At 42.2% G+C, this 19760-nt stretch overlaps 1 long non-coding RNA gene across 1 annotated transcript in view; it reads left to right on the top strand.

Annotated features, from left to right (window-relative positions):
• The window catches only part of LOC118026335, a 69936-nt gene that overhangs the window by 25296 nt on the left and 24880 nt on the right, over window positions 1–19760 (top strand). Inside the window, exons 4-8 of the long non-coding RNA XR_004683533.1 lie at window positions 5425–5674; window positions 7740–7822; window positions 15407–15597; window positions 15939–16050; window positions 16138–16241. This is a non-coding gene — a long non-coding RNA (uncharacterized LOC118026335). The remainder of the gene's footprint in view (window positions 1–5424; window positions 5675–7739; window positions 7823–15406; window positions 15598–15938; window positions 16051–16137; window positions 16242–19760) is intronic.

Genomic DNA, 19760 nt, shown 5'->3' with positions numbered 1-19760 from the left:
GAAAATTAGAATTCAGTTTATAAAATACCTAGGAACTTTGGGGATCTTTTTGGAAAGCTAAAAATTTTCTCACGCTCTTTCTCCTTTTCAGAAATTAAAGGGTTAGAGCAGTATGGTATAAGGATGTTTGAGCTGGGGCTGGAGTGCTTGATTTCGAGGCATACTTGGCTTGTGAATTGTATGCTTTGTGGCCCATTACTTAGTTTTCTGAGCCTTCACTTCTTATCTATGAAGTGAGAATGATACTGAATTTGTCATGAAAGTTAAGTTATTTAAATGTGTGTAATTCCTAGCAAGCTTGGAGCATAAATGTAGGTGATAAATGCAGTTCCTTTATTTTTCCCCTCTTCTCACCTTTCTTGACTTTTAGTTTTTTGTTTGTTCCCTTGTTTTCTTGCTTGTGTATGGTTTGTTGTTTGTTTGTTTTTCTCTGTAGAATGAAGGATGCATTTTTGGAAAACAAGACATTTATACAAAAATCTTGAAACTGTATTTTTTACCTAATAATCTCACTTATGTAAATGTGTACTGAAACAATGGCCCCAATTTTTAGAAGTACAAAGGTGTAGTCATAAAGAGATCCTATTTTTGCTTCAAGAATATGTCCTTCCTTGTCACTTTCCTGTTTACCTTATTTTTTAAAAAGGCACTTTCCTCACCCTTTTTTTTTTTTAAATCATTTGTGCTATTTGCTACTTATTCTCATTATTGTTTCCATGCAGTCAGTAAATTCCTCTCTCTTCCCCAAATCGTTAAAAAATAGACCAGAATTAATTCCCCATGGGCTCAACATGAATCACTTCCTTCTAAAAAAGATTGTCAAATAGGCTCATTTCTTTAGTCTAGGCAGCCAGTTTCCAGGAGAAGCAAAACTCTGGATTAAAACCCATCTTACATGTTTATGCATCTATTGGGAGATATTCCATAATAATAAACTATGCCAGTTCTTCATAATATTTGGAATTAAATGGTCTAAGAATACCCTAAGAAAACAGTCCAGAAAGCACTCAAAATGAAGGAAAGGGAATTCATCTTGACTAGTCACTTGCTGCTTGCTCATCCCTATGCTGGGGTTTTCCAAGGAATTGCTTTTATAAACACAAACAACAAAAACCCCTACCAGTAAGCATTTTAATCCCCCATTTCCTGAAAAGGAAACTGAAGCTCCAGAATTTCAAATGGCTTGCCTACAGACTAAGAATTTGAACAAAGGGTTGCTTGGCTCTAAAATCCGTGTTCTTGCTTCTATTCCCAGCTGCCTCCAGGGCAGGGTTTCTTACATTGGCTATACATTGGACTCATTTGGAAAGCTTAATACCCAACACAATACTGAAAAAAGAACAAAATTGGAAGACTCATACTACCCAATTTCAAGACTTATCATAAGGCTTCAGTAATCAAGACTGTGTTCATTGGTGAAACAATAGACACATAGATCAGTGGAACACAATAGAGAACCCAGAAATAGACCCAGGCAAATATAGCCAACTGATCTTTGACAAAGGGGCAAAAGCAATGCAGTGGAGAAAGCTTTTCAACAAATGGTGCCGGAACAATTGGGAGTCCATACATAAAATAAAATTTAAAAAATGAACCTAGTCCCAGACCTTACGTTTTTATAAAAATTAGCTCAAAATGGATCATAGACCTGAATGTAATATACAAAACTTGTAAATTGTTAGACTAAAACATAGGAGAAAAGCTATGTGACCTTGAGTTTGATGATGAGTTTGTAAGTATATGATGCAAAGCGTGATTTATTAAAGAAAAATTGAGAAATCAGACATTGTTAAAATTAAAAACTTCTGTTGTCTAAAAAAGCACTGTAAAGAGAACCAAAGGACAAGCCACAGACTGGGAGAAAATATTTTCAAACACATACCCAATAAAGGTCTTATATCCAAAATATAAAAACGACTCTTAAAACTTAATAAGAAAACAAGTTTTTGAATGGGCAAAAGATCTGAACAGATGCTTCACCAAAGAAGATATACAGATGGAAAATTGGCATGTAAAGAGATACTCAACATTATTTGTCATTAGGGAATTACAAAATAAAACAGTAATGAAATAACACTACACATCTATTATAATGGCTAAAATTTAAAAACTGGCATCAGTTGCTGATAAGGATATGGAGCAACAAAGTAGTCTCATTCATTGCTGGTAGGAATGCAAAATAATATAGACACTTTGGAAGATACTTTGGCGCTTTCTTACAAAGATAGGTGTAGTCTTACTAGATCATTCAGTGATTGAACTACTACATGTTTACTGTTTTGAAAACTTAAGTTACTGTTTTGAAAATTTATATTCATACAAAAAAAACCCTACATAGGAATGTTTACAGCAACTGTATTTATGATTTCCCAAATTAGAAGCAACCAAGAGGTCCTTCAATAGGTATATGGATAAACAAACTCTGGTACACATCTATACAATGGCATAGTAATAAAATAATAAATGAACTATCAAGCCACAAAAAGACATGAGTGAATCTTCAATGCAAGAGTTTAAGTGAAAGAACCCGGTATGAAAAGGCTACATATTATATGATTCAAATTACATGACATTCTGGAAAAGGCAAGACTATAGAAATGGTAGAAATATCAGTGGTCTCCAGGGGTTCAGGGGAAGGGGAAAGTGTTGATTAAGGGAAGCACAGAAAATTATTTAAGACAGTAGAACTATTCTGTATGATAACTATAAGGGTAGATATATGATATTATGCATTTGTCAAAACCTATAGAACTTGATAGGACAAAAAGCAAACTTTATGCAGATTTTAAAAAGTTATTTAGTAGGTCGTGGGCGCCTGGGTGGCTCAGTTGGTTAAGTGACTGCCTTAGGCTCAGGTCATGATCCTGGAGTCCCGGGATCAAGTCCCGCATCGGACTCCCTGCTCAGCGGGGGTCTGCTTCTCCCTCTGACCCTCTTCCCTCTCGTGCTCTCTGTCTCTCATTCTCTCTCTCTCAAATAAATAAATAAAATCTTTAAAAAAAAAAAAAGTTATTTAGTAGGTTGGGATCCCAGGATGAAATGCAGAATTGTGACAAAACAGTGTAACTGTATTGTGAATATATTGAACAACCTCACTGAAGGTGTGGAGGAGAAAAGGTACTGACCTAAGTAACCTTGGAAATGAGTAGAGTCTTTAAGACTAGAGGCAGAAGGAACTGTCCATAAGTGCTGTGCTGTAGTTGATAAACTTGTTTCCCAGGTGGGTACAGGTTAACAATTCTGATACCACTCTACAGGCATACCGGGAATTCAGCAGTTCAGTAAATGGTTAGACAATGGTGGGAGCCAAGTTTCTCACTGTTGGAGTGGGAGGTTACAGAAAAGCAAGAGACTGGAAACATCCACGTGATAATTGGATTAGAGTTGGAGATGTCAATATGGACTCCTATTAGCTTGATATGGATACAGATAGTTACGTACAGAAGTACTTACAGATATGTGTATATGCATGGGTTAGTATACACACGTAATTTCCTTGTCCTGTTGACAGAAGAGCCTAGAAGCAATGTCACCCTGTAGCAATGAGCACACCTAGCACCCAGATCTTGGTTTCTAATATCATTCTCCAACGAGAGGAACCAGAACTTGGATAAATGACTGATTCTAGCACTAGGAAATATGTAAGATGAGCATGGAGCCTCTTATGGTGCCCAGAAGTAAGAAAGTGCTCAGAAAAACACCACCACTACCACAAAGGGACACAAGGCCAACTGAAATGACTCCTAATGGCCAAAGCTGGAACACTGGAACAGCAAAATAAAAATAAATTAGTATTAGAATGAAACCCAAAGTAGAAAATAAATGAATCTATATGATATAAATAAATGGAGGAAAATAGACAAATTTCCTATATCAAAGAATTCTAAAAATTTCATGTAGATCCTAAGCCTCAAGGAACTGGAATATAACCCTGCGTTCCTTAAGTGTGGGTTGCACATAATGACTTCCTTAAGAAGAGTACAGTAAGCAAAAAGGGACGAAAGACTAACTTTGTCCTGGAGAAACCTGACAAATACTGTCTCAGCCAAATGATTAGGGTCAATCAACATCACTAGTGACAAATGTGTTATGTTGACATATGGGCCCTTGATCTGATGTGATGAGAATGGCTTCCTCTTATGGTCTTCTTCCCAAAAGCACATAACCCCAGTCTGATTATGAGAAAAACATCAGACCAATCCCAATTGAGAGACACTGTACAAAATATCTGGCCAGTACTCCTCAAAACTATTAAGATCAGCAAAAACAAGGAAAGTCTATGAAACTCTTGCAGCTCAGAAGAGCCTCAGAAGACATGACAACTATGTATGTGGTATCCTAGATGGGATCCTGGATACAGAAAGCAAATTAGGGGAAAACTGAGGAAATCGGAAAAAAAGTATGGATTTTAGTTAATGATAATGTAGCAATATTAGCTTCTTACGGGCGCCTGGGTGGCTCAGTCAGTTTTGGCATCCGACTCTTGACTTTGGCTCAGGCCATGATCTCTGGGTCGTGGGATCTAGCCCCGGGTTTGGCTCTGTGCTCAGCGGGGAATCTGTTTGAGATTCTCTCTTCCTCTGCCCCTCATCCCACTCACGTGCGCGATCTCTCTCTCTTTCCCTCGTTCTCAAATAAATAAATCTTTGAAAAATATTAGCTCATTAATTGTAACAAATGTACCATACTCCTATAAAGTGTTAATAATAGGGGGAAATGGATGTGGGGTATATGGGAAATATCCGTAGTCTCTTTGCAGTTTTTTCCATAAACCTCAAGCTCTTCTAAAAATCAAACATTTATTTAAAAGAATTTGTAGTGCCTGGTACTACCCTGAGATTCTGATTTCCTCTGGGTTGGGGCCCAACCCTTGAGACCTTAGAGAGCTGCCCAGGTGATTCCACTGTGTCTCCTGCAAAGTATTGTAAGGAAAGGATGGATTTTTCCCTTCTCCTTTCTTGTCTAATTATAATAAATGCTCTGACCTTGTCCTTGGTTAAATGGCAGCGTGACTTAAAGATTTTGGTGGTTTGACTACAGCAGTTCTTTAAATGTACAGCCAGTGCTATGGAATTTGGAAAGTGGTATTTTTCATTAGATAAAAACTCCTCTCTAAGAGGCTTTAAGTACCATAAACAGCTGAGGAAAGGAGTGAAGGACTGACTATACAAGGCAAATCTCTGTTGAAATCTATGCACAGTGGGAATGCCTTTAATTTCCTTCTGCTATGCTGGGCCATGTGTACACGGACGTAAACCATCTCTGAGGTTTTAGGAGCAATGGGTTTGACTTTAATTAGGTAGTAGGCTCATTCTCCAGGGTCTGGTTGTGATCCATGAAGTAAAAGCATCATGTGCTGGGGAGTGCTGCTTAAAAGGTTCAGGAACTGGGAACTGAAGCGAGCCTTCTGTTTTTCTCTTGCAGGAAACCTGGCAGCAGGGGTTCCTGAGGGTCTCATCTGGTGCTAGAGATGATCGGCTCCCCCAGTCAGGGAGGAAGGAATCCTCTTGACCCTAGCACGCAGACAAACCTCTGTGAAGAGACAGATCCCGAGATGCATCCTGTTCTCATGCAAATGATGGTGCCTATTGGAAATGGTGAGACTATATTTTCTAGACTTGCTCTGTTTGCTGAAAACCCGAAGAGGCCAGGAAATTGCTTCATGTGCATCAAGGTATGAGAAAGATTTATTCCCCCCATCATTTTCTTCCTCAGAAATAGTCATTAGTAAAAATTTCTGCTTTTTTTTTTTTTAACCTGTGTAACTATTAAGCAACCAGAAAATATTTATTGTTTTTACACTATGCTAGGTACTGAGGGGGACATTTGTAAAGTTAAAAAATAATAGTTGCCTTTTATTCTTTAACCTAAGTAATGCTTGAGTGTGTATCGAGTAACAGACATCTGGGTACTAGAGAGAGGAAAGGTTACCACCCTGCCATCCAGGCAGGGTACAGTGGCACTGTTCAGAGGACAGTCAGCATTCTGTCTTCAGGTCCCAGCATCATAACTATGACAGTCCGGGACAGAGGGCACGTCCAGTTAAATCAGGCTGCTCCACGGATGACCTGAGCCTTCTCCTTTTTATTAAGAGCAGCCAAGTTTCTATAGTCAACCTCAGATATGCAGAAGTCTTCTCAAATACAGCTGATCTTTGAACAGCATGGGTTTGAACTGCATGGGTTCACTTATATGTGGGTGTTTTTTGATAAATATAGTACAGTACTGTGAATGTATTTTCTCTTCCTTATGATTTTCTTAAGAGCATGCTCTTTTCTCTAGCTTTATTGTAAGAATGCAGTATATAAGATGTATAACATATAAACTATGTGTTAATTTACTTTCTGTTATCATTAAGGCTTCTGTTTACTAGTAAAATTTTGGGAAAGTCAAAATTTGTTCAAGGATTTTTGACGGTGTGGAAGGTCAGCCCTGCCAACTTCTGAGTTGGTCAAGGGTCAACTGTAATATTACTGAAAGTCAGTGACACTCTTAAAATATAAACATAGCATTTGCTCCTAAGTTGAAACTACTATAAAACTTTTGTATTGTCTTATCATGTGTATTAAGTACTAGTTTAAATCTTACAAGTGGCCTTGCAACCATATGCCACTATAATATAGCCACCAGCCCATGTGGCCACTTAAACTTAGATTAGCTGAGATTAAATAAAATTTAAAATACATTCTTCCACCACACCAGTCACATGGGAAGTGCTTACTAGACACGTGTGCCTACTGGCTGTTGAACTGGACAGTGTGGACAAAGAACATTCCTATCATCACACAAAGTTCCATTGGACAACACTGCCTTATAAGCCATTTCTGAGGATGCTTGTCAGCATGCACAGTTATTGCTAAAACAGGCTTGTTTTCTAGCAGCTGAGGCACAGGGCAGACACTTCGCATTATCTCATTATCATTGCCTGTTAGAAAGACAGACCTGTTTGGCTGGGAGGGACCATCTTTTGTCAGACATGCGGTTTTGTGAAGGGTTTATGTAATGGATGTTGGGTAATATATCAGATGATTGAAACTGATCTTCCAGAAGTTGTAACAATGTAAAATTTAAGTAGATAACCTCTATAAGGTATTTCTGATCTAAGTCAAGTGTGTATTGTTAAATATTAATTCCATTAAGGTATGTCAGCAGGGAATTAAGATATGTGACCCAAATATATTTCTTTCTAGTAACTGAGTGTAATAGAGATCTAGTGCTCAGTGGATCTTAACCAGGGATAAGTCAGGATGAAGGGAAGAGGGAGGATCAGAAAGAACTGGGAGTTCCTGCAAAATGCATAGGTTGCCCCTGCGTAGGGTTTGTCTGAATGGTGGGGCAGGTGGGTGGGTAGGGAAGGTCTTGCACGTGTCTGTTTTGAAAATATTTCCCATGGAATTCCCCTGTACCCAATCCAGGTGAGTATTGTTGAAAGACATTAAAGGAAAATGATTAATGTGTTTCTTTTCCATTGTATGATGGGGCGGGTAACTTTAAAAAGACACCTAGGCTCTACCTCTAGATATAATTTGGTGCTCTTTGGGTGGGCTCAGTTCTCACTGTCCCTCTTTCAAAAGACCCACTGGTTGTTTCCAGCGACCGCTCCCCCTAGGTCACTTAGAAGGATCAACTGGGTTTAGAACAAGTGTCTCAGGCATTTCCTTCCAGTATCAGTGTCTGTTTCCAGCAAACATGTGCAAGCTGTGTATCATAATCCCTTTTTGGATGCATTTTCTTACCAGTGCCTGAAGTGATGATACTGTGTGTTGTTGATCAAAGAGGTGTCACATGCCCTGGGGACGCGGTGGCCAGAGAGGACACTCAGGTAAGGAAATTCAGGAACCCCATGTGTATTTTTTGCTCAGCTTGAAGGGTATACTTCCACAGAAAGGTGCGCCATGGGTGTCTGAGCAGAGCTAAAAATATTCTCTAAGAGGACCTCATCAAGCCCTTGCGCAACTGTTTAGGTTGAGAATTCAGTTTGGTCCTAGAGTTTGGCTTGTTTTTGTTAAGTTTAGAAGGGTATTGCTAACTAGCCCAACCATCAGGTTGAGAGCTAGGTGGGCTGATGGATAGAAAACTTCAACACCCTTATCCCAACCCTCATTTAAACTGGAATTTCACATCACGTTTTCAAGGCATATTGGGCCTGAATGGACCTGTGTGTTTTTTTCACTTTTGTTTTTTCTGTTATTGCATTTAAAATAGCTCTACTCCATTCCACATTTTCTTTATCCTTGGTTTCAGATTTTCTTTTGGCAGAAATCCAGTTTTCCCTACAATATGTAGTAAAATGCCTATCACTTGGGATTTTAAAAGCATAAGGTGGGACTCATATCACTGGGAAACTATCCAGAATATAAAGTCCTTTCGGTGGCATGTTGCACAACATATAACATAAGCAAAAAATGTTCTAGCATCCCCAGCAAATGTCCAACCCTAGCTTCCCGCGTCTCTTTAGGGCAGCAGAATATGTTGGTTGTGAAGGTAAAAAGAAGGTACGAAAACAAGGAGACTGGAACAGACTATAAATCAGTAGGTTTGGAATATTTCTCCATTGAGTCTCCCAGGACTTGGGATGTCAGGGGTGTGAAATGTCCTAAGATTCTGGAGACCTGTCCGGGTTTGTCTTTCCTAGAATACCCAAAAAAAGGGGAAGGAGAATCTTAAAGCCATGTATAGTTTTGGCTTAAAAAATTCAGTAAGTAATCCCAAGGAAGCGAGGAAGGAAGGAAGGGAGGAAGGAGGGAGGGAGGGAGGCAGGGACTCTAGAGTGGCTTGCTGAGACTGCATCATTCATTAGCAAATATAACTGTCTGTTATGCACCAGACACTGTGGTAGGATGTGGCTACATGGCATGATAAAACATATATTTGGTCTTTGTCCCCATTCCTGGCATAGAGCTCCTAAAATCTTTGGAATTTTCAGAGTGTTAGGAATATCTTTTGTATACTAATGTGGTGACTGAATACAGGTCCTTAGATAGCTTCAGGATAGGGTTGTTTACAAGGAACCAACCATGTGAGAGGGTTAGAACTATTAGCCCAGACTCCAACCAACAGGGAGAAGAGAGGGGCTGGAGATTTAATTCAGTCACCAGTGGCCAGTGATTTAGTAATGAAGCTTCTGTAAATTCTCTGAAACAATGAGGCTAATGGAGCTTTCAGGTTGGTCAAGACAGTGATGTACTGAGAGGGTGACACACTCAGAGGGTTGGAAGTTCTGGATACCCAAGCCCCCATCCCTCCATACGTTGCCCTATGAACCCCTTCCATTTGGCTGTTGCTGAGTTGTATCCTTTATAATAAAACTGTAATGGAGAGTAGAGTGTTTTCATGAGTTGTTCTAGCAAGTTATTGAACCTGAGTGGAAGTCATGGGAACCTTCAAATCTGTAGTCAGTTGGACAGATGTTCAGGTTTCCTGGGGACCCCATTTGTGGCTGGTGTCTAAAGTAGGGGCATCTCGTGGGACTGAGCCCTTAATTTGTGGGGTCTGTGCTAACATTTGAGTAGTGTCAGCACTGAATTGAATTATTGGATACCTGGTTAGTGTCAGAGCATTGGAACATTGATCGGTATTGGAAGGACGTAGCTGGGGATAAAATGGTGAACAAGAGCAGACAGGTTTCTGTTCTTATAAAACTTACAAATACCTTAATGTGTCTGTTGGGTTATTTAGCACTATGCTAAATATCATCCACCTCCAGGTCCACTCACCCTAGTCTTTAGAGACTGACCCTTATGGACCACATCCATGGGCACCCTTCCCTTTATCTCTGGTTGGATTTGACCAAATGGGGAACTTCATCTCTTGCTCAAAAGGTTCAACATTATCAGCCACATAATAATAAAAAATTCATTGCTTACCTCCAAGACGATTTTATTTTTAGGCCAAGTTAATAAGAATCCTTACTCCTCTGAACAGATTCGTCCCTCCCAGCCCTCAGAAGAAACCAATCCTGCCAACACCTTGATTTTGGACTTCTAGCCTCCAGAACTCAGAGACAATAAATTTCTATCATTTATGCCACTCGATTTGGGGTCCTTTGTTAAGGCAGCCCCAATATACTAATACAAGCTGTGTTCTCAGGTTAGTCTGCTATCTAATATCTCTGGGTCTCAGGTTCCTCATCTGGAGCATTAGGGGGCAAAGGACCTTTGAAATTGCTTTTTATCTCTAAAGGTTAATGATCAAGGATGAAGGTACCTCTCACCAATTCTCCTGAGATGTAATCATATGCCATCTTGGGAGAAAAGCTTTCCCTCTTATCTACAGATCCATGGATTATTATATACAGGCTGAAACCATCTCTGATAATCTGGTCTGGCCGTCCTAATTTTTATTTCAGTAACGGCTTTGGAAAGCAAAATAAGGAAGAAAGGAGGCTCGAAGTTCTCCTAGACTTGTCCCATAAACTGCAGCTGATATTATCGCACTGTGATGATAAATGTGTTTGTCCAGTTATTTTCCTCTTTGACGTGGATCTCTCTGTCCCTGGAGCAGAGGCTTCCATGGAAGCAAGCCTTCCTTCTAGGTGTCCTGCGATGAGGCTTTGGCAGAACCACTGCCAATCCTGCATTTAATTCTCCTAAAATCATTTTGTCAGTGTAGAGATGCTTAAAGCATCTAAAGGTTATGAGGCAGCCACATTGGTGCCAGATATCTGAGAGAAATGTTTGCACATTTGTAGGAAGATATTTTTGTTATGTTATGCCAAGTGGTCTTTTAGAGAAGGCAGATCTAAACAAGACAAATTAAAAAAAAAAAAAAAACTTTAAAGTTTTTAGTTCATGAACCATGTCACCAAGGTCAATGTGGCTTGCTCACCCTTGCATTAATGAAAATTGCTTTCATTAAGGGTTGGAACAGAAGAAAAATAACAGGGTGTTGGACTCTTCAGTAATGATCGCATGCTCCCCGTTCTGATGTGGCCCACCATGCTCATTTTGAAGGTGGGAAATCTGATGATCAGAAAAAAACATCAAAACATCATCAGCTCAAGTGTAGTCCCTCCTAGACCAAGGTGCGTCTCACCCAGGGCAGCAACTGGGATGTCGAACTCTGACACAGTGGGCTAAGGGGCCATCCTAACAATCCAGTACATTCACTAGTAATATACTTAGGTCTGGACAAAGCCAACTTAACTAAGTCACAGGATATGCCTCTTGGCACTTAAAAGAGGTAGTAGTAGCTAGGATTTGCCCCCTGTATCCCTCTGCTTCTTAACATTTCCCGAAGCATCACCAGCCCTTCAATATATGCCAAGGAAAAAACTTCCAGTGGTGAAACAAATTTGGAAGATGCCACATACTCCGTCTCTCCTTAGCTACTTATCATGCATACTGGACTATTGAAGCCTTGCACCATGTTTTGCAATGAAGAAGCCATTTAACTTTCTTTAATCGGGTGCTTGCCAAGTCATCTGATCATGGAACCATTTATTTATGTAAAACCTGTAAGTTGCACACAACACATTTCGAGAATTGAGAAATGCTGTCAAAATCTGCCTAAGTTGAAGAGAGATATTGAAGAACAATGTATATACTGAAAAAGAATTTAGATCAAGTTCATAGATGGTCGAGCAAGACTGCAGAGATATCCCTATAGACACTTGTGTGACAGTCCTTAGAATCACCCACAAAAGATTCCTTGTGGCTATTGGCAGGGATGGAACAGTACTCTGGGCTAGCCAGGCTTTTCGCTCATTAGGTTCTTTCTTAATTGTGAGGGTGTAGATGCCTGTGTGTGTGTGTGTCCTGGATAATCAGATGGCTTAAAAAAGAAAAAAAGAATTGAGAAAAGAGTCAGAATGCAGGAAGGGTTTTTGGCCTTTATCATGGATTTGTGATGTGACCTCTCTCAGTTCCATTCCTCCACTGGTCAGGATGCATAGCCCTGCATCCCTCTGTCATCAGGCAGGCCCTTAGGACCCAGCAGGCTTCCCTGGACACTTGGGACCTCAGCAAATGCTGTCTGAAGGTGAAAGGGGGGCAAGGAGGACGTTGTCAGGCTGATGACATAATGTCTAAGTGTTTGTCACCTCGGGAGGAGCAGAGTGTTGGGTACAAAGGGCCATGTCACTGCTGAGGGAGATGTGAACGGACTGTCCGACTCCCTACAGCAGCCTGACTAGCTGTGCAGGATGCTGGTAGTTACATGTTCCTATAACAAAGACCCTTTGGTTTTATAACAGAAACTACCGTGAGCTAGCTTAAGAAAAAAAGGTACTTTGGGTAGATATTTGAGCATGCAATGGAATTTAAACAATGTGAACAGCCAAATCTTAAGAAAGTTCAGAAGATGACAGCTCAAGGGATATGTCTGTAACTTCAGTCTCTGTGAGTCTTAGCTCTCGTTTGGGGTAAATGTCCACTCTCGTCCATTTAGATAGGACACCTCTGTGTGTTCAGGAGAGAGTGGCAATGCCTTGATCTCAAGCCCTCTCTTCAGTCCCAGGGGATGAATCGTGACAGTCTCAAATAGTTATTTAATTTCCTGTTGTCAGTAACTAGCCTAGGGGCGGCCATGTGACCCTGGACAAATGTAGGAGCTATAAATAGGAGGAGGGTGGATATGGATGCTGGGAAAGCTTTTGTCTTCTCAATAAAAAGGAATGACAGACTCATTGGGCATGGTTCTTTCTTCCTTTGCTTTGCCCCTTCTCCGGCATTCAGACATGATGCCCAGTGACGCAAAAGCCATGTTGGGACCTTGACGTGACGAGCACCAGAAGAAAGTTGTGTTCTAGGAACAGAGGGTGCAAAGGAGAAAGAGCAAGGTCCTTCTGTGGTTGAGCCTGGACCGAACACCTCCTGATTTGTACATATTGAGAAGAATGATACCCTGGTTCTTGAAATCACAGTGCACTATATATAATATACTTGCAACCAAAATCATTTCTAGGTGAAAAATTATGTGGTATAAATATAGATGTCGGGAGCCAGCCCCGACGATCAGAGTGGGAGTCTCAGATCTTTAATGGGGTGGTGTTCAAAAGTGTCTATGAAAGCCACCTTGGTGCCTTGAGATCTCACCAAGCCCTCTCTGTGCCAGTCCACACCTGTCCTGGATAGAATTAATCAACTCGTTAAATAACTAATTGCACTAATTTTATTGATCCCTTGTTCTCTGCTAGATATTTTTTTCTGGGGCTTGGGATAGACTGGAGAAGACAGAGAAAATGCTCTCATTTCCCTCCAGGGAGAGTAGACAATAAACAATAATAAATGAAGTGAATAATCTGAGATAATGAGGAGTCCTGTGTGCGATAGGAAAGGAGCATTGCGATGGGGAGTTGTGGGAGGTGTGCCTGTGGCCTGTGACGGTGATAGTTGACATGAGCGTTGAGTGACAGAAGGGAGCCAGCTGTGGTAGACAAGGCCTGGGCTTCTGGGGAGGGCTGGGGAGGACTGGGCAGGCAGGAGCATGGCTGGCTAGAGACACAGAATGAATCATTAATGGGCGTCCACTGCGAAAGGATGCGGGAGGCTGGTCATGCTCATCTCGTTGTAACCGTTCCGGACACTTGGCTCATGGGCTCGTGATGTATCTCGAGGATACTGACAGGGCTTCCTGTTGTGCAGGTGACTTTTCCTATCCTCTGCTTCAGGCTGTGAGAGCCCAGGGAATGGGACAGCTTGGGCAGATCTGCGCGTAATAGACGGTGGTCAGGGTGATGGACCCCCTTTCCCTTCGAGAATGGACCCATCATGTTCAGCCACAGCACTGAGGCTCCCCAGGGATCTGGCTTCCTTTGGAATGGCGTCAGGTCCATTCTGGAAGGACTGACAGAGCGTTCAGCAGGCTCCCAGCTGCTTCGGCACCACGCCCCTGTCACCCGCTTGAGTTGTAGTCCCCACACTGAAGTCTGGCTGTACCCCTGGCTATGACTCCCAGCCTGTCATGACTGGTCATCTCTGACATGTTCAAGTGATACTTATCAGTGAGGTGGTCACATGAGGTCACAAGGCTAGAAACTCCCTCAAAAGTCCTCCTGCCCTGCATTCCCTCATGTATCTGGCATTACCCAGAACAAAAGTGTGGGATTCCCCCACCCTGACTTTGAGCATGTAGCTGCTGAAGCAGGTATTCACCTAGTTCCAGTAGAGAATCCAGTTCTCTTTTCCCTAACACTTGAAGTTGGGGGGCAGTTAGAACCACTGTAATTATATCCCTGGGCTGTTAGATTGCCTCTGGGGTCCTGTGTCATGAATGGGACCCCAGAAATGTGATGAGTGTTCACCTTGGGAGGGCAAGCTGGCCTGAAAATACCCAAACTACCATTTCAAAACCCTGGTTCGCTTCTCCTGGATCTGGAACCAAACCAACCACAAAATATCAAAATTGGAAGACACTCCGGTGTTAATACCCCTCCTCTTATAGACAGGGGAAAGGGGGAAGTGCACTGACCAAGGTTAGCATTCACAATACAGAGAAAGTCTCTTTGGGATCCACATGGATCTTTCGCAGATGTTTACAGCATTTTGTTGTAACGTGCTGCCTTGACTTATGGAGCAAAGAAAAAAAAAAACGTATCACCGATGTGTATAAAGTTCTTTCTTCCTCTGTCTGGTTTGAATCACCATCCTATGTAATGGGCATTCATTTTTCTCATTTAACAGACAAGGAAAGTGAAGGAAATGAATCCATTTAGTAAGTGGCAAAACCGAACTCAAGCTTAGGCCTTCCCGTTTTTATTTGATAGCATTCCAAAGTCCATCTCCGCCTTTGTCCTCTGGGGTTTTGGGGCAAAGCAGAAATTAGCCATAACTTAGGCAGGGTGGGGTCCACAGCAGGTGTCCTTGGGTGCTAGGACCTCTAAGGAGCGGATTCTGATTTTTAGCGAACCACTCTCACCTCTTAGAGCCCCTCTATCTGAGGCAGGGTCCCCATGGATCCTAACGTAACTCGATGCTGTCAGCTACTTACTTTAAATGCCACCTCCTCCGGGACACAATGGCACATAAAAGCCCAGGCCGTTAGAACCTCCAGCTCTGTCCAAATCCTGGCTCCAGCCCTCACTCCGAGTGACCTGAGACATCTATCACTTAACCTTGCGCTGTCTCAATGTTCCTATCTGTAAAATGGGGCCAGCTCTAGTACCTTCCTGGGAAGATGGTTGCAGACTAGAAGAGGTAAAGCATTCAGAAGAGGAAACACTCAGTAAATGTCACTGGCTGCTTTGTTTGCTCTCCACACAACGGAAGGAATTCTGTCACAGATCTGAGTTTTCTCCAGCGGTACGAAAAGATGATGTTCACAGTTCCTGAAGACTGGTAGGCGTCCCAGGGTGAGAAGTATATAAAGATACACTCATGTACAGTTCACAGCTTGACTCCGGAGAGTGAGCTCTTGCAGAGCTTCTACTACAAGGGTATCTTCTTCTCTGTCACTGTCTCCCCTCCAGCAGCAGAAGGCTTTGGCTCACCCACCTGAGAAGCTAAAGCTTGCCTGGAAGTTATGCCTCCAGAAAAAAAGAGCAGTCAGAGCCTCTCATGTAACTTGAAGAGTATGAAAGATCCACTGATAAAAACCACTGCTCCGAACTTTTCCAAAGCACAAAAATTCCCTGCCGACGATTCTCCAGTCCTTGGCAAGGTAACCTTTGTCTGGTTTTTGTAGACTAGGAAAAAAGTTAATGAACCCACTCCCATTAGATTGTGTATTTGTGCTGAAAGGCTATGAAAAAGGCTACTATTTCAACTGAGTCCTGTCATCTAAAATACGCCCCATGTTTGTTTTATAGTTTCTCAGCGATATTCTGACTTTAATTTGATCACTTCCTGTGAATTTGTGTAGTCCCTCAAGCAAAACCGATTCTCCCTCTCCCCTCTCTCTCTCTCTTTTTTTTTTGCCTCTGATTTTTTTGTTTAGATCATCTCTCTCCTGACCTTTCAGTGGCTCAGCACTTTTTTTTTCTTCTTCTTCTTTATTTGCAGTGCACAAGCGAGGCTGGAAAACAGAGCCAAAACACAAACTGTGAAGCAACAGTTCACCCTCACAGAGCGAGTGGGCTTTGTGCTATTTCTGGCTAGAGCAGATGTGGCCTCGGTGGGCTGTGGGGAACAATATCCCTCAGGTAAAAATAAATGATTAAGATTAGGACCAAAATGATACAAATCCTTCATTTCCAAACAGATCATGAACTGGGAGCTGTGTGGAAAGACGACTGGATTGGGAATCATCAGGGTCCTGCCCTGGATTTCTTCCAGATGACTCTACCAATCAGCCATCTGGTCTCGGTGAGTACACGTGACTTAGACATACATTTTTTAATCAACAACAACAACAAAATAGGGCAAATGCAGTAACAAAACTCAATGCCACCAATGAGTTATAGGCAACAGTCCTAACATTTTGACCAGCTCACTGCAGACCTAGTTGAGTACTTGGTGGATTTCTCCTTGATCCCATTTCCCTTCCTCCCACCCCAGAGACAGACACTGTCCCAAACCTTCATACTTTCACACTTCTTCTCTGGACACCTGCATCTTTCAACAGTAAGTATGGCCATCCTGCATGTTTTTAAACTTGAAGTAAATGGAAGCACACTATATGTTCTGTTGCTCTTTTTTTTTTCAATTGAGCATTAGATTTCAGCAACATAGGTCTGGCCCATTCGTTTTAACTGCTCTGTGGTATAATGTTTCATGGACAGACCACCAAATGTTTTTTTTTTTTTTTTTTTTAAAGATTTTATTTATTTATTTGAGACAGATAGAATGAGAGACAGAGAGCATGAGAGGGAGGAGGGTCAGAGGGAGAAGCAGACTCCCTGCCGAGCAGGGAGCCCGATGCGGGACTCGATCCCGGGACTCCAGGATCATGACCTGAGCCGAAGGCAGTCGCTTAACCAACTGAGCCACCCAGGCGCCCTAAAGATTTTATTTATTTATTTGAGAGAATGAGAGAGAGAGAGAGCTTGAGAGGGGGGAGGGTCAGAGGGAGAAGCAGACCCCCCGCCGAGCAGGGAGCCTGATGCGGGACTCGATCCCGGGACTCCAGGATCATGACCTGAGCTGAAGGCAGTCGCTTAACCAACTGAGCCACCCAGGCGCCCGGACCACCAAATGTTTTATCTATCCTACTGTTGATGAACAATTAGGTTGCTTCTAATTTTACACTATTATAAACAATGCTTCAGTGAGTGTTCTTATACATTTCCTATAGTAACATGCAAAAGTTTCTCTAAGATAGCATTTTTTTCAAACTGTTTTGTCTATACCCACCATTAAAGGTACACTTTACACGGACACCCAGCATATGGGTTATAATTATGTGTGTACACATAGATGTGGAATAAAAGTTTCTCAAAATAATACCCTTATTTTCTATTTAGTTACAATCAGTTGAGTGTGGCCTGGAAAAAAAAAATTGCTGGTTACAATGTACTGAAGTGATCCTCTGACCCATCTCCATGAAGAATTGGATAAACACTGTTCTGGGACACGTGGAATTGCTGGGTCATACGTTATACCCAGTTTCAAATTGAGGAATTTATGTCTTTGTGAGTTCATGTCAGGCACTGAAATGGGTAGTTGCACTGAGCTAGCATTCTAGCTAAAGAAGGCGGCCTTCTAGCATTCTACAAGGAGGCTTTTAGGTCATTTCCTGTGTTCTGTGGCTGGAAATGGAAGTCCTGTTTTAAATTTCTGGGCTTTAACTTTTCACCTGTCACAAGATGCCAAAACAAAACAGAAAACATACTAGACTTCACAGTATTTTGCAGACTGCTTTCTCTTCAACTCCCAGGTCCTGGGGAAGACTTCGGGGTCTGCCACAAAGTGTGTAAGTTGGGGGTGGGGTTAGAACAGGGAAGGGGACAGAATGAGTAGATGGAATCCTGGGCTTTTCCCCAGAGTTCCTTCCAGAGGATTCCAAGTTAATATTTCTCCATTGTATTTCCATTTAATTTGTAAAAAAAAAAAAAAAAAAAGTGTGCAGCTTGAAAATATTCATAAACTATGGGTTTAGATGTTCTCCAAGGCTCTTTCCAGATCTAAACTTCAATGAAAATAACTTTTGAGTCTCTGGACATTTAAACTTGCAGCCAGAACCAAAGAATGTGGAGGTTAGGGGGGTAGGGTTCTGGCAAGCAGGGCTGGCCCACCTAAGAGTCGGCCTGTCCCTCCCGCCACGGTGGGAGCTGACATGGACAGGGGGCTCTCAGTCCAGAAGGGCAGTGAGCTTGGGATACTCTCCAGCTGGGGCCACCACCTTGGGGACAGCCATTTCTGTTCTGTCCTATGGGCTTTATCCACATGAGGCTGCTCTAAAAAATCATTGTTTTCATCGTGCTTGTTTATTCTGTGAGTAAGGACATAATATACATTTTTCTGAGTGTCATTTCTGACCCCACAGACCGTTCCACGTGCTCACAATGAAGCTTATTTGCTCAGCAGGGTACACACACAGTTAAACCATTCTAGTCACAGAGATGAAATTTTATTATCAGTTTAATGAAACTATTCAGCTCCTCTCAGGTTTATTTTTGCCTTCCCAAATATAGTAAGGTCATGAAAAGGAGAAAAAAAAAACTGGTAGTGAGTTGGTAGTAAAGTGACTTCGGGGTGGACAGATGTTAATTTATGTGGAATCGTGGATTCCTTCCTTAATAGGCTTGCTTTCTGTCTTGCTCTCTGCACCTCCCCGGGCCTGGATGCCTGCCTCCTCTCAGATTGCAGCCCTTCCATTCAATTTGTCCTGCTTGCACTTCATCCTCCTTAATCACTGTTTTCATCACATCACTCCCAGGCTCAGAAACCCTCCAGGGATCTTCATTTCCCACCATGCGAAGTCCAAATGCGGCTGCCTGTTTCCGAGGCTTCTCCTAATCTATTCTTTCCTTACCTCTCTGGCTTTATTTCCTTTGCCAGATGTGGTTCTGGTTCCTGTAGCTTAGAGATAATGGAATTTTTGTACACATCACCACCCATCCCCTCACAACCCCCACCAAATTTGAAATCTGCTTCATTTAAAATGATTTTATTTATTTATTTGAGAGAGAGCACGAGGCAGGAGGGGCAGAGGGAGAGGGAGAAGAGACTCCCCAATGAGCAGGGAGCCTGACATGGGGCTCGATCCCAGGACCCTGGGATCATGACATGAGCTGAAGGCAGATGCTTAACCGACTGAGCCACTCAAGCGCCCCTGCATCATTTTTCTTAAGTTCAGCCTAGTTGCCTTAAACAAGAGCACACATACCAGCAAGGATTACTTCCCTTGCCCATAGGCGAGTCACTTGCCCAGCGGGGCTGCAGGACTCTCTGGAGACAGAGGGGCAGGGAAGAAGTTTATGTCCCTCTGTCCCTCCATATCCTGGGAGAAGATGCACTGGAAAGGTGACTTTACTCACTAAAGTCCTTGCTGAAAAGCTCTGTGGGTTTGACAACACAGGCAGAATGTACACAACTCAGAAGACAAATACGAAAGATATTAAATTTCAAGACAGGAAGGGCTCGTTCAAACCCTTGGAAAAAGGTCCACCCTGTATAAAGCAACATTCAGCAGGTCCCTGAGCCCCAGAAAAGATGCTGTGGGGCTGGTAGAGGCGAGTCCTGAGAAGGCTTACCTACTGGGGCAGGCTTATCACATCTGCAAATACAGTTTCTTTTCAACTTTTCACTTATTGTGGTGTGTATGTGTGTCTGCTTAGTGGCCATGTCCTTTGTTTTTCTGGAATGATTTCCATAAGTCCTCATTCTTCCACTTAGCAGCTGTATGATTTGGGGCAAGTTTCTTTATCCATAAAGTAGAAGTAC

The sequence above is a fragment of the Mirounga leonina genome, unplaced genomic scaffold (assembly GCF_011800145.1).
Source record: "Mirounga leonina isolate KUSES-001 unplaced genomic scaffold, KU_Mleo_1.0 Mir_224, whole genome shotgun sequence".
Taxonomy (NCBI): Eukaryota; Metazoa; Chordata; class Mammalia; order Carnivora; family Phocidae; genus Mirounga; species Mirounga leonina.
The sequence above is the reverse complement of the archived record's forward strand: the minus strand, read 5'-3'. Positions and strand labels throughout refer to the sequence as shown.